This window comes from Pinus tabuliformis, chromosome 2_2 (assembly GCF_031772625.1).
Source record: "Pinus tabuliformis cultivar Carrire ecotype Pingquan chromosome 2_2, CPIR1, whole genome shotgun sequence".
NCBI classification, from domain to species: Eukaryota; Viridiplantae; Streptophyta; class Pinopsida; order Pinales; family Pinaceae; genus Pinus; species Pinus tabuliformis.
The window spans coordinates 516,120,085-516,133,013 of record NC_142300.1 but is presented as its reverse complement, the minus strand read 5'-3'; the positions used below and the strand labels follow the sequence as shown (position 1 = coordinate 516,133,013).

At 39.0% G+C, this 12,929-nt stretch overlaps 1 pseudogene; it reads left to right on the top strand.

Moving 5' to 3' along the window:
- Positions 1 to 311: 311 nt before the first annotated feature.
- LOC149193613 (abscisic acid receptor PYL10 pseudogene) lies at positions 312 to 1,276 on the top strand (annotated as a pseudogene).
- Positions 1,277 to 12,929: the final 11,653 nt, after the last annotated feature.

Sequence of the window (12,929 nt, the reverse complement as noted above, 5' to 3'; positions counted from 1 at the left end):
AACTCCTTTTCGTTCTTTGAGTTCCAATTTCAGGCTTATCAGAATCTTAGTCCTATTGGTTTATTGCTTCCTTTAGATTGATCAGTCTCTCACGGAGCACATATTGGATTGCTTTTTTTATTATGGTTGCACTAGTTCCTGTCACATATGTCCACATCTCTCAGTCTATAATAAAGCCGAGATCCTAGACCGCCAGTGTAAATCCCAATAATAGCCACAGAGGGCTGTTATATTCTCTGTGCGGGCTGACTCTTTCTTTTCTTGTGTCCCGAGACCCGGCCTTATATCATCACTATTCATCTGTCTCAGTCTCAGTACTCATCAGTCTGTATTGCAGTATTTTGGAATTCAGTGTATCCGCTGCAATGATGTATCAAACGCAGCCTCCGGAGGTGTGGCGATCTTCACGGGATTTGATCCCCGGAAGTAGTGACAAGCAGGACCCAAGCTCCAGAACGTCGAGTTGGTCGAAGCAAATAAGGCGGCCGGGCGCCGTCAATTACTTGCACAAGGAAGAAGAAGAGTGGCTGCAGGAGGTGCTGGGGCGATACCACTCACATTACGATGGGGAAAGAGAGTGCAGGTGCTCATCTGTTCTTCTGCAGCACGTTGAGGCACCGGTGAGCGTTGTGTGGTCGCTGGTTCGGAGATTCGACAAGCCACAAATCTATAAGAACTTCATCCGCAGCTGTTGCATTCGGAGTGAGGGGGATTCGAAGCTCAAGGTCGGCTGCCTCAGGGAGGTTGAAGTGGTCTCTGGTCTCCCTGCTTCCTCCAGCACTGAGCGACTGGACATTCTGGAGGAGGAGCAGCATATTCTGAGCTTCAGCGTCGTGGGAGGCGAACACAGGCTCAACAATTATCGATCCATCACTACTCTGCATGAGAGGCTTATTAATGGAAAACCCGGAACCATTGTGATCGAATCGTACGTGGTGGATGTGCCACAAGGGAATACAAAAGAGGAGGCATGTTTATTCGTAGACACCATGATTGGATCCAATCTTCGCTCCTTGGCACGCGTCTCCGAGCGCCTAGTCAACACAGAGCGACGCTTATAGTCTCGCGCCCGAAGATTTGTTTATTCATTCCCTTTTCGTTTTTTTTTGGGCGGCGAGGGGCAGAGGGGTTGCGGTGATTATTGAGATCTGATTTGAGCGTTAAAGAGTGCAATTTGATGGTTTCATGGGTTTTTGAAACTTGAAGATCACAGGGGTTTTTCCCCACATGGATTGATTGCTCTTCATATGCTGCAGGATATCATTTATCTATGAGAGGTAACATCTCTGCTTACCGCTTTAGCTGCTTCTATGCCACGGATGAGGAAGCGTTTTCCTATTGTAATTATCGTTGTCAAGAAGTCTCTGATGCTCACGTAATTATCATTTATACTGTTCTGTACTGTTTTGTTTTTTGTTTTAGGATAATTGGTAATTGGTGAGAGTTATCCTAGCCATGACACAATAGGTCATATATATACTCAATGAGATTTGAATTTTCATCTCGTGGGTTTCACTCAGCTAAACTTAGGGTTACACCCCATATCACTGTATGTGTTTTTTAAGAGATGGGTCTCTTGTCCCACAAAACTTGAGTGGGCCTAATGATTAAAAGCATGTGTTTCTTCCTAAAAAATCACAGATTTAAAACCAGAGAAGTAGAGTATATATGCCGCAGTCAAATCACTACCCAGAAATGAGTCCCTTGTCCCATAAACAAGAGAATCTCAATACCAATTTAATGTCTTGTTTTTTAACCAATTTTATTTCAAATTAAATAAAAATTTAAAAATATTATAAAATTAAATAAAAATAACTAAATTTTAAAATTAGAAACTAAAATTTTTTAAGCATTAAATACATTCGTACATTAAAAATTCCACGTTAAGGCACTTTAAATGCATTCCTCGTAAATTTAACTTTTTGTTGGCCGCTTTTAACATTTGTCCCTACAAAGGTTGCAGCGCATTTTACTTGAGGACGATTAGGGGAGATGATGTAACCTCGAAATTGTATAGATCTCAGTAAACGAGAGCCGCTTTATAATGGAAAATTTATCGATCTGTATACAGCAGAAATTAGAATTTTGGCCGCACCTTCCTCGGACAAAAACCGTATTAGGATCCCTCTAAAAATAAAAACCTTAGTCATGCATTCGAAGTGGGGTGCAAGTTCCCTTGTACAAGAAGGAAGAAGGAAGTTACGTTATTTTTATTATTCATCCTTGAAATTATAAAATTATAAGGAAGTAAGTAGGTTATCTTTATTATTTATCTTAATGTATTGTAAGTTATTTTTATTATTAATATTTAAAATTATAGGGGTAGTAGATTATTTTCATTATTCATCTTTAAAATTACCAGGAAGTAGTAGGTTATCTTCATTATTTATCTTTAAAATTTAATACAAGTTATTTTCATTATTTATTTTTAAATTTACAAAAGGCAAGTAGGTTATCTTCATTATTCATCTTAATGCACTTAAGTTATCTTCATCATTAATCTTTAAAATTATAGGGACAGGTAAGTTATTTTCATTATTCATCTTTAAAAATTAATTATTTATATATAATAAGTCAAAGTTCAAAGAAAATAAATATTTTTATTTTGTTTTATTTTATTTTAATATTTACTAATAATGCAGTACTATCCTACAATAGAACACATACATGATTAATTCAAAATTCCATACAACTCAAATAAATTTGCACTTTGAAATTAATGAAAAACAATTTTGAATATACTTTATGCAAAAATCTAATTACCATAAAAAGTGTTAGTGTATTCATTTATCTTTAATCCAAAGTAAAATATTTTAATTGTTCTCTGATGCCGTGAGGTCCTGAGTGGCTCTGATTCGCCTTATTGGACTTTGCTTAGCTTAGTGGGCTTGCAAATCTGGGTGTATTTTCTTATCAGCCCCCCTTTTCTCCTTTATCTCCCCAGTCTTCTGTTCTATGTGACCTCTTTGGATTGTTAGTGTCAGACCCTTCATTAATTTTCAGATCTTGTCTCTATGGTGCCTTAGTTAGGCTGGCTGGTTAACCATGACCAATCCAGCCTCTCCTTATTAACTCGATTAGGATATCACAGTATTTAACTGGATGAGATCCCAAAAGTGGAGATTTATGCCCCTCATGCTAGGCTCTGAGCCCTTCAATTCGCAGATCAAGGTCATGTGGGACAATTTATGGGTTTGTGGTCATCACCTAGATTTGTTCATCTATGGGTCGAGAAAAACTGGAAACACTTGATCTATGGGGAGGTCACTTCTTTTTTATTTAACAAGGAGTTTTCCAGCTTCTTCTTTCAGAATAAATTAGAGTTGGATATAATCTTGCAAAGTGGCATGTATTTCATGGGAACGAAAGGGGTTTACTTAGATCATTGGATGCTTAACTTCAATCCTCATAGTGACTTCCCTTCCATTATTCTAGTTTGGGTGAAGATGTTGTTCCTCCACCTACACTACTATAATTGTTCCACCTTTAAGAGAATTGAAAACATTCTTGGGTAATATGTTCATTTTATAGAGTCTCGCAATGGAATTTTATCCTATGCTCAAATCTATGTAGAGGTGGATCTAGATAAATTCTTACTTGTTGCAATCAACCTCATCTTGGATAAATGGACCCATATTCAGGAAGTAGATTATCCTCAACTCTAATTTAAATGCAAAGTTTGTCATGATTATGGACAATTCACCAAATATTTCCCCAAAAATTTTGAGGAATGGGAAAGGAAAGGGGAATTTGGAGATCAGTGACAACAAGCAAAAAGGAAGAAAGGATCTAAAAAAAAACAACCCCCCTCTAACCAACGACATGAGAAACCACATCAAAATGGATCTGGGCCCAGTTCCCCAAGAAAAAATCTATTATTAGTGGGGAAGGAACAAGTATATCATCCAACCTTGGCACTAATAGCAACAAGTTTGATGCTCTTGTTCATGAAGAGGAAGAAGAAGAAATTTCCCATCAAGATGCTACTATCCTAGATCTGCCAAGTAAACTAGTGGTTCCCTAAGCATCAACTAAGCTAGTAACTAATTCAAAATCTAATGACGAACTTGTTGATGCCTCGAAAATCGCTGCAACAACATTGGGGAAACCACCCGGTCCGGACCTTAGTACAGCTCCTTTTCCGTTTGGAATAGTGGCTCCGACTGGGGATGATGGGACCAGTTTCCCAGAAATATAGATAAATGGGATGGATGAGTGACTTTTAAACTATTCTAGCGATAAGCGATGGACTAAAACTATCAGCAGGAATATAACAACTATAATCTATCCCGGGGAGTTATCGATTTCTAAAGCGTAGCGTTTGATAATCTGTGCTTTAAGGCAGGCATATAGATGACTCTAACACTAAAGCATAGAGTTTTAAACCATTTAAGATTGCTCTGCATAATTAGTTATGCAGAGTGATAATAGCGAATTACTACACTTAGTCATTTATATTATTGCTACATGCATGAGTAAAAGAGATAACAAATCACAAAACATTCAATAGTGAAATGAAATGAAGATTTGTTGTTATATCGCATACATGTATTCAACAATAGCAAAGATACTAACACAGCAATTCATATAATAAGAAAGAACACAGATACAGATAATAGTACCATGTAAGCTGCTCGATCAATCCAGTATATTAATCACTATGTCGCAGTCCTTCCTTCTAATCAGAAAGCATTCCAAACAACAGACAGTCGTGCGCAATTGTGTAAAACAGCCTTCTAATCAAAATTAAGAACCGTTGGTCGAGTTTCACAAAAGAATATAGACTGAAGCACAATAGTGCAAACTTCAGCCTTTAAGTCTTATTACAAAATTTTACGACCCTTTCCAAAACAATGAAAGGGTCTATAAATACTATACTAATCTAAATATCTAAACAACTGAAAAGCTATTAAATTGGCATGAATAAATGTTTGTTCCATCTTTCTTGGCAATCTGGCAGTTGGCGGCAATGCTTCATTCGGTGGGTTCTTTGCCTTTACTCCTTAGCTGACATATCGCCAGCATTGGCTCTACTTCTGGTGGAGTGTTGAGACGCGAAGTTAGCTGGGCATCATATGTAGCATCCTGAATGTCGGGGATCAGGCATCCGAGGGCATCTGTTAAACACTTGAGAGCAGACCTTTGAGTATGTGGCTTGACTAGAAAGAGCCAATATGCATCAGAGGTTAAAGTATTTACTCCGGTAATTAACTTCCTCTGTTCCTCCAAGTCATGGTAATTTGTTTGTTCAAGCATATCTGCTGTTGTTATGCTTCCAGGTGTGCACTTGGAAATCATGTTAGCCAAATAAAGTGTATCATTGACTAGGTCGGTCATATTGCTGGCAATTATTTTACACCTGGAAGCCGCCCTTTCTGCTTTCATTACCTGAGTGTTCCATTCCGTGAAGAGGATGTCTTTGTACGCTTCATGGATTCGGGACAAATTCGCCGCTTTCCCTTCGTCAGTGTCTTGCCACTCAATATAATCGGATATGGCTTCTTCGGCCTGATCTAGCTCATTCCTGGCCTTCTCTATTTGCTCACACACTGTTGTAGATATTTCGCATAATTGCTCAGCCTTAGCAAGTTTTTGACATAAAAGTCTGATCTGAGATAGTAATGCGCCATTTATTTGAGTTGCCTCTGCTCTGAAGACTTTCACATTCTGTGTGCTCTTGATACCTTCGAGCTGTGTTGATAGTTGAGCTATTCGCTCATCTTTCGATTTCATCATCAGCTCATTTGATGCTTTCAACTGTGACAATGCCTCCGACAATTCTTTTGCCTTCTGAGTTTCACTTTGGTCTATCCTTTGTCTTTCAATTTGCAGTTGCTGGGTTAACAAATTGTTTTCTTGCTGTTGAGCCAGCAACTGCTCTTCCACCTGTGCTGCTTTGTTTTTCGCTTCAATTACCTCTGCCTGTAATGCATATATTTCATGGTCCTTAGTCTTCAACAGAAGACTCACCTCTGATGCTTTGTCGATAGTTGCTGCGGAATACGCTCCCGCGAATTGAGACAGCTTTGTTAGATCATCGGAGGGATCCAAATCCTCCTTCCAGACCATATTGCCCGTGACTGTTTGCTCAGGCAAGATAGAAGGTTGATCAAGCCTTCGTCTTTTCTTAGAGCGCTTAATAACGGCTCTATGCTTTGGGCTGTAGAAAATATCCAGGGGAGGAATTTCTTCCACCTGGAGAACAATTTGATCGGAAGGGTCCTTATTGATTACCTCGACATCCGGTGAAACGGGTGGGCCGCTGGTTCCTCCTAAAACCTGAGAAGAAGTGGTATCGAGCGCATCGCTTGTTTTAGAGGAGCCTTTGTCTTTGGAGCCTTCCTTACCACTGATAATGGAATCGAATTGGTTCCATTGTTTAATCAATTCATGATCGATGGAGGTTTGCTTATGTTGCTCTGTATGGGCTTTGCTCCGTTCTTTTTCTTGTTCTAACTTCTGCTGTTCTTCAAGTGCTTTTCGCTGTTGCTCCTCTTGCGTTTTCCGCTGCTGCTCCTCCAATTCCTTTTTCTGCCTATCTGCCAGTTCTTTCTTTAGTTTCTCTTCTTCCTTCTTCTTCCTCTGCTCTTCTTCCTTCTTTGCCTTTTGCTGCCTTTCTATCTGCTCCTTTCTCTGCTTCTCAGCCTGCAGCTTCTTCTGCCTTTCCTCCTGTTGTTTATCCTGTTCTTTAGTTGTAACCGGAGGTGAATGTATCTGTTGCCGACCAGGCTCGCTTGAGGAAGACGCTGGGGTTGTGGATAATAACTCTAGGGGCAGAGTTTGCAACCTCTGTTCCCTAAGTTTATTAAACTCAGTCAACGCCTCATCATTGTATTTCATTATTGCAAGCTGTTTGGCTTGGCTTATTGTCTCGGTACCTACGAACAGGTCATCAAACAGATCCTCTTGATGATCAACTTTCGTCAATTTTGCTTGTTCTAGGGCAGTGTAGGCAGTTTGCTTTGGATCATAGAGTCTGCTTAGGAGAGTGGCCAAGGATAAAGCTTGGATTTTTGTCGCTTCTTTTTCTGCGTGCTTGTAATTAAGCAGAGTAAAAACCCCAATTCTTAAAGGAAAAGAGGGCCAACCTTTCTTCTTCTCTTCTTTGAGAGTTTGTGTGACACTCTCGGCCATAATCTGGTAACAGATTTCCCGGGCTAACAGCTTGTCTGGGATATATAAAGGGAGGACATGAGGCCTAGCCTTACTCCCAAAAACTCTGATATAGGTGAAATACTCCTCCCCGAACCAACTTGCTACGGCTGGTAAGTCGAAAGAAGCTTCATAGGAAATTCTGGAAATGGGTCTGTCATAAATAGAATAGTAAATGGGCACCATGAAACCATTACAAATTTGGTACAAATGGTCCTTGTAAGAGGACTTCCACAATTTCTGATGGTATAGATGAATGGGTGTTGGATCTTGGGTGGTCCATCTCCAACCGAGGACAGGAAACTCAGAATTAAGACACAGAGTATCCATAATGTAAGCAGAATAATAAAATGGCGGGATTTTCCTTTCGGTGACTATAGTTTTGTTTCTGAATTCACGAACAGCTACGACCAACTTATCAGAAAGAATAGTGGCCCAATCCATGATTATAGCATTGATAGCCGCTTCCATTAAGGGAACCATGTCAATATTGATATTAACAGAGTCATGTAATCCCCACAATCTACACATCATAATCCCCGCATAGCAATAGGGAGAAGCCAAAGAAACGTTGGAGTACTTACCCGAACTTTCATGCTTGTGCTTGGCTGGGTTCTGCCTCCAATCTCGGAGGGGTTCGGATGGTGATTCATTTTCTTTTGCGAATTTCTCCACGAAGGTTCTGTTGTAGACTAGCTCCGGTTCAGGCAGATGATACATTCGCCTCAGGTCACCAGGCTTGAATGACCCGAAAATCCTTCCGTCCCTTTTATGGAAAGTTCTATCAGTGATGGGGATTTCTTCAATTGCCCAGCGCACCACATCTGTGTAAGGGAGAACCTGCTCTCTGGCCGCTATTCTGTGTAAAAAGGAGTCGGCCAAGTCTTTGAGCGTTGCATCAGATTTCCTTAGTACATCAACACTAGCTGTTCTCACTGTCACTTTTGGTTGCTCGGCCTCCAACAGATTATATGTGCCCTGCCATGTGGTCCTAGCAAGACCAGCGCACGTAGTGTCTGAGATTAAGCCTTTCTTCGAAATTGAAGCAGCTTGACCTGCAACAGGTGTTGTAGTAGAACCAGAACTCCTCTTATTTTTCTTCCCCATCATGTTCAGGCTTTTCTCAACAAACGAACTCTACACAAGCGCAAGAGAAATCGTAACACGAGAAATAATGAAGACAAAGCATAATGGGAAAGATATATATCACTTGAAGCGTGGCACTATTAATTTTCAAAAAATGGCTGCGGATCTAATCACTGGTAAGAGATCGCATATGCATTAATGGTGATTTTAAGGCCTACTACCCATTAAATGACCTTTACGTTGTTATTCAGTTGAATGACCTCCCAACGCGTGCAACAGATATGATATGCCTTAGACGCAAGTATTCGTTAATCGAAGGGGCAAAGTTATTAAATACGCATGCATTATCTTATCCCTGCATTTAACGGCATTTTGAAAACTGCGCTTTAACGACCGGATTTAAATATAACTTTAAAGCTTAAAGCAATCGCTTTCTTGGAAATGCCGATTACCGATGAACAATGTCGCATCGCATGGGGGAAAGAGTTACACTATCGTTTGAAAGTAGCCCTGGCGAACGCCGATTGCGATATCGCATCGGACCAGCATGTGAACACATTACCAGATGTATATTAAGAGATTGGCCGACTTCCGATAGCGATATCGCATCGCATCGGGGAAAGACCTGAGCGCCTTATGAGAGTGCATAGGATACCGCCGACGGCCGATAGCGATATCGCATCGGGTCGGGGTTTAAAACTTAAAGCGTTTTCCCATAAGAGGCAGTGCCGATAGCCGATCGCCGATATAGCATCGCATCGGGTTATAAGATATGTGCTCTTTTTTGTGTATGCATTGAATACCGCCGATCGCCGATAGCGATATCGCATCGGCAAGGACCGAAGTGCCGTTTAAATGCATCTCTCTTGTCATTGCGATATGTGATCTTGCGATCGCTTTATCACAATGACAAAAGTTTGTTTTATTTTGGAAACATTGTTATTTGAAAAAGGCTCCAATTCACTAACACTTTTGATTATCATACCTTTTTCGAACAAATTCATTAATACCAATTAATTTTAACAAAAGGGACCCATTTCATATGTTGATTGTTATGAATACAGATGATATGAAATGGGGGGTTGTTGTAGGGCACAACAATTGGCGATTCGTTGGTAGAACCAGTTATCTCTGAAATTAATACAAACACTCAAGTTTTTCAAAAATAGAAACTCAATCAGAAGGAGAAACTTCTAATATAACTAGATATTCATGTGTTCTGAATAAAGTGAACTCCATTTTGTTAACTTTGTCCCATTTAGTTTCAAGAAACCAAATACATAATAAGTTTCAAAAATAAGTCTTTATTGGTTCATAGTGATAGAATAGAAAACTTTCCCAAATCAGCTTTTATAATTAACCCCTCTGTCATAGGTAGAGCCTCTGTTGCCAGCGAACATTTATAGTCTCGACAGGGATACCTTTTAACCATAGTATTGTCCACTTTTCCATTCACATAAGAGTGTGATTAACAGAATGAATCCATAAAATGTTTTCATATTTTATTTTTCATCTGTTTTTCTTTGTAATAAATAAGATAAAAAGCCACTGTCCTGGTTTGGTAGCCAGTTTATGACAATGCCATTCACTAGTAATAATTTAACTGATCAAGCTGGCTCGTGATGAGACCCCTTGTCTTGAAATTTCAAGCCATTACCCTGTTTTGGTAGGCAATATTGGTAATGTCAGTTAACCTATTTCCCTATGAACATGGTAAGCAGGCTTATGATAAGACCTCTTATCTTTAATCTTTTATATTTTAGAATTACACTCTGAGTAATCATAACCTTTAGTGAATGGGGTGAACAATTTTCTCCTTAAGAGTAGGTGGATGACAGGTGAAGAGTTGAAGATACTGAAAATGGGTTAGCCTCTATCTTTTAACAGATAACCTTTGGAGACTAGTTTTGGAAATAGAAAATGATTCGGAACTTTTACCTCCTGAAAGGAGTCTTCAAAATTTAGATTATAGTTTCAGAACACAAGGATATCTAATTTCCTAGAAACTATTTATGTTGATTGAGGGTTCTATTATCTAAAAACAAGTATTTATATTATTTTTTGTGAGACAGCTTCCTCAAACACAACAAAAGGTCAATGGAGATACTCTACAGTTTTATTTCCTACCAATCCTACAAACTACGCAAATCTACAAAAGGAGAAGGGGTTACCTTCTCAATTAAAGAATTTCTTCAGGATCAGGCCATTGACAGGGAGAGAATCTCTCAACCCTGATAAATCTTGCAATATAAAAGTTGAATGGCCTATCTTTTCACAGATCTGAAATGGTCCAAGCCACATTTTCTGAAATTTGGTATGCTTACCTTTATCTTCATGGGCCTTGTCCCATTTGAGAACCAAGTCACCAACTTGAAGTTGTTTGGAACCGGATGATGCTGAGTCGAAGGATGCTTTGATGATTTGTTGATGTCTGGCATGAGTGATTTTGGCTTTTTCCCTCTCTTCTTCTAATTTGAGAATTTGGTCATGTCTAAGCTGGATAGAAGAAGAAGGAGTTTCTTCAATGTATTGCACTAGGGCTAAAGAGGGAAGAACAAGATTAGTAGGCAACACTGCTTCTTTTCCATACACCAGATTGAAAGGAGAGGTCCCTATAGAAGCCTTTTGTGTTATTCTATCAGCCCATAATGCAAAGACCAAAGATTTATGCCAATTTCTATGATTCTGTTCAACAGTTCGCTTAATGATTTTGATGAGATTCTTATTAGTAGATTCGGCTAAACCGTTTCCCTGGGGATAATAATTGGAAGAATATTTCAGTTTAAACCCCCTTTTAATAGCAAAATCATACATAGCGTTTCCTGAGAAATAGGAAGCATTATCAAAAACAAGAGCGTTTGGAACACCAAACCTGGTAATGATGAATTGGTCAATGAACTCGATAATTGCCTCTGCATTTGCCGCTTTCAAAGGAATAGCTTCTACCCATTTAGTAAAATAATCAGTAGCAGTAAGGATATACCTATGTTGTTTGGAAGATGGTGGAGTAATTTCCCCGATGATATCTAATCCCCATTGTTCGAATGGCTGTTCAATGTTGACAGGTTGTAGGGGGAAAGCTGATTTTCGTTGTCTTCCACCAGATGTTTGGCAATTAAGGCATTTTCTTACGTACTCATGGCAATCTCTAAATAGAGTAGGCCAATAATATCCAGCATGGATAATCTTGTGAGCTGTTGTGTCAGCTCCAAAATGTCCCCCAGCTGGTCCACAATGTAGCTCCTGCAAAACCTTTTGAGCTTCAGGTTTCTCAAGACATCTTAACAGGATAGAATCATAATTTTGTTTAAACAACACATCATCAATGAGAGTGAAATTCTTAGCTTTTAACCTAATGGCCCTTTTATTCTTGTAAGATAAATTTGGAGGAGCATAACCGTTCTTCAAATAAAAAATCAAATCAGCATATTGGGATTCAGAATCAGTGACACTTATCTGATTGATGGATTTAATCTGATCTTCATTGCTTGATTCGTGAATGTTCGATGCTCCTGCCAATATCCTGCAAAAACCTTGGCCCCTAACAATCTTTGCTGGCTTTATTTCTAAGTCATACTCTTGAAGCGCTGTAACCCAATTGGCTCTTTTTTCACCCAATTCTTTCTGAATTAATAGTTGTCTTACCGCTGGGAAAGGAACTATAACTTTCGTATGGGTTTTCAAAAGGAAGGGTCTATAATGTTTGACTGCTTTGAACACAGCAAAGGCTTGTTTTTCAACGTCTGAATAATTCAATTCGGCACCTTGAAGATTTGAACTGAAAAATGATATGGGTGCTTCTAAGTTGTTATCATTTAGTTGTGTGAGTACTGCGGCATATGAAGTGTTGGATGCAATAGTATATAGTGTAAAATGATTAGAAAAATTTGGAGTATTCAAGGCTGGGGCATTGATTACTGACTGTTTGATAACATCAAAAGCTTGTTTTTCTTCTGATCCCCATTTGAAGACTGAATTCTTCTTGATCATTGTCTGAAGTGGTAATACAATCTGCGAAAAATCTGGAACAAATCATTTGACAAAATTAATCTGACCTAAAAATGACTGCATTGATTTTTTGTTATGTGGGAAAGGGATTTCAGAAATTTCATTAATCCGATCAGGGTCAATATAAATACCATCTTTGGATACTATAAATCCTAAGAGTTTTCCTTGGTCTAGAGCAAAGAAGGACTTTTTTGGGTTTAGAGAAATACCATATCTTTTGCATCTCTGAAAGATCTGATTTAAGTCGTGCAAATGATTATCTCTCTTCTTAGAATACACAGTAATATCGTCTAGATAGACGACTACTGATCGATTAATTAACCCTCTGAAGGCCATGTCCATAGCTCTCTGAAATGTCGCTCCGGCGTTTATAAGACCAAAAGGCATTTTCTGATATGCATAGGTTCCCCATTTTGTTATGAATGTAGTTGTAAGCTGGTCATCGGGATGTACCAAAACTTGATTGTACCCTGAAAAACCATCTAGAAAAGACATCAATTCAGAACCTGCCACCGATTGGAGAATTTGCTCCATAGTGGGTAATGGGAAGTTGTCTTTTAAGCTCGCTTTGTTTAAATTCCTGAAATCAATACAAATTCGAATGTCGCCATTTTTCTTCCTGACTAGCACCATGTTAGAGACCCAGTTTGAATGTCGGACTGGAAAAATAATTTTGGCTTTCA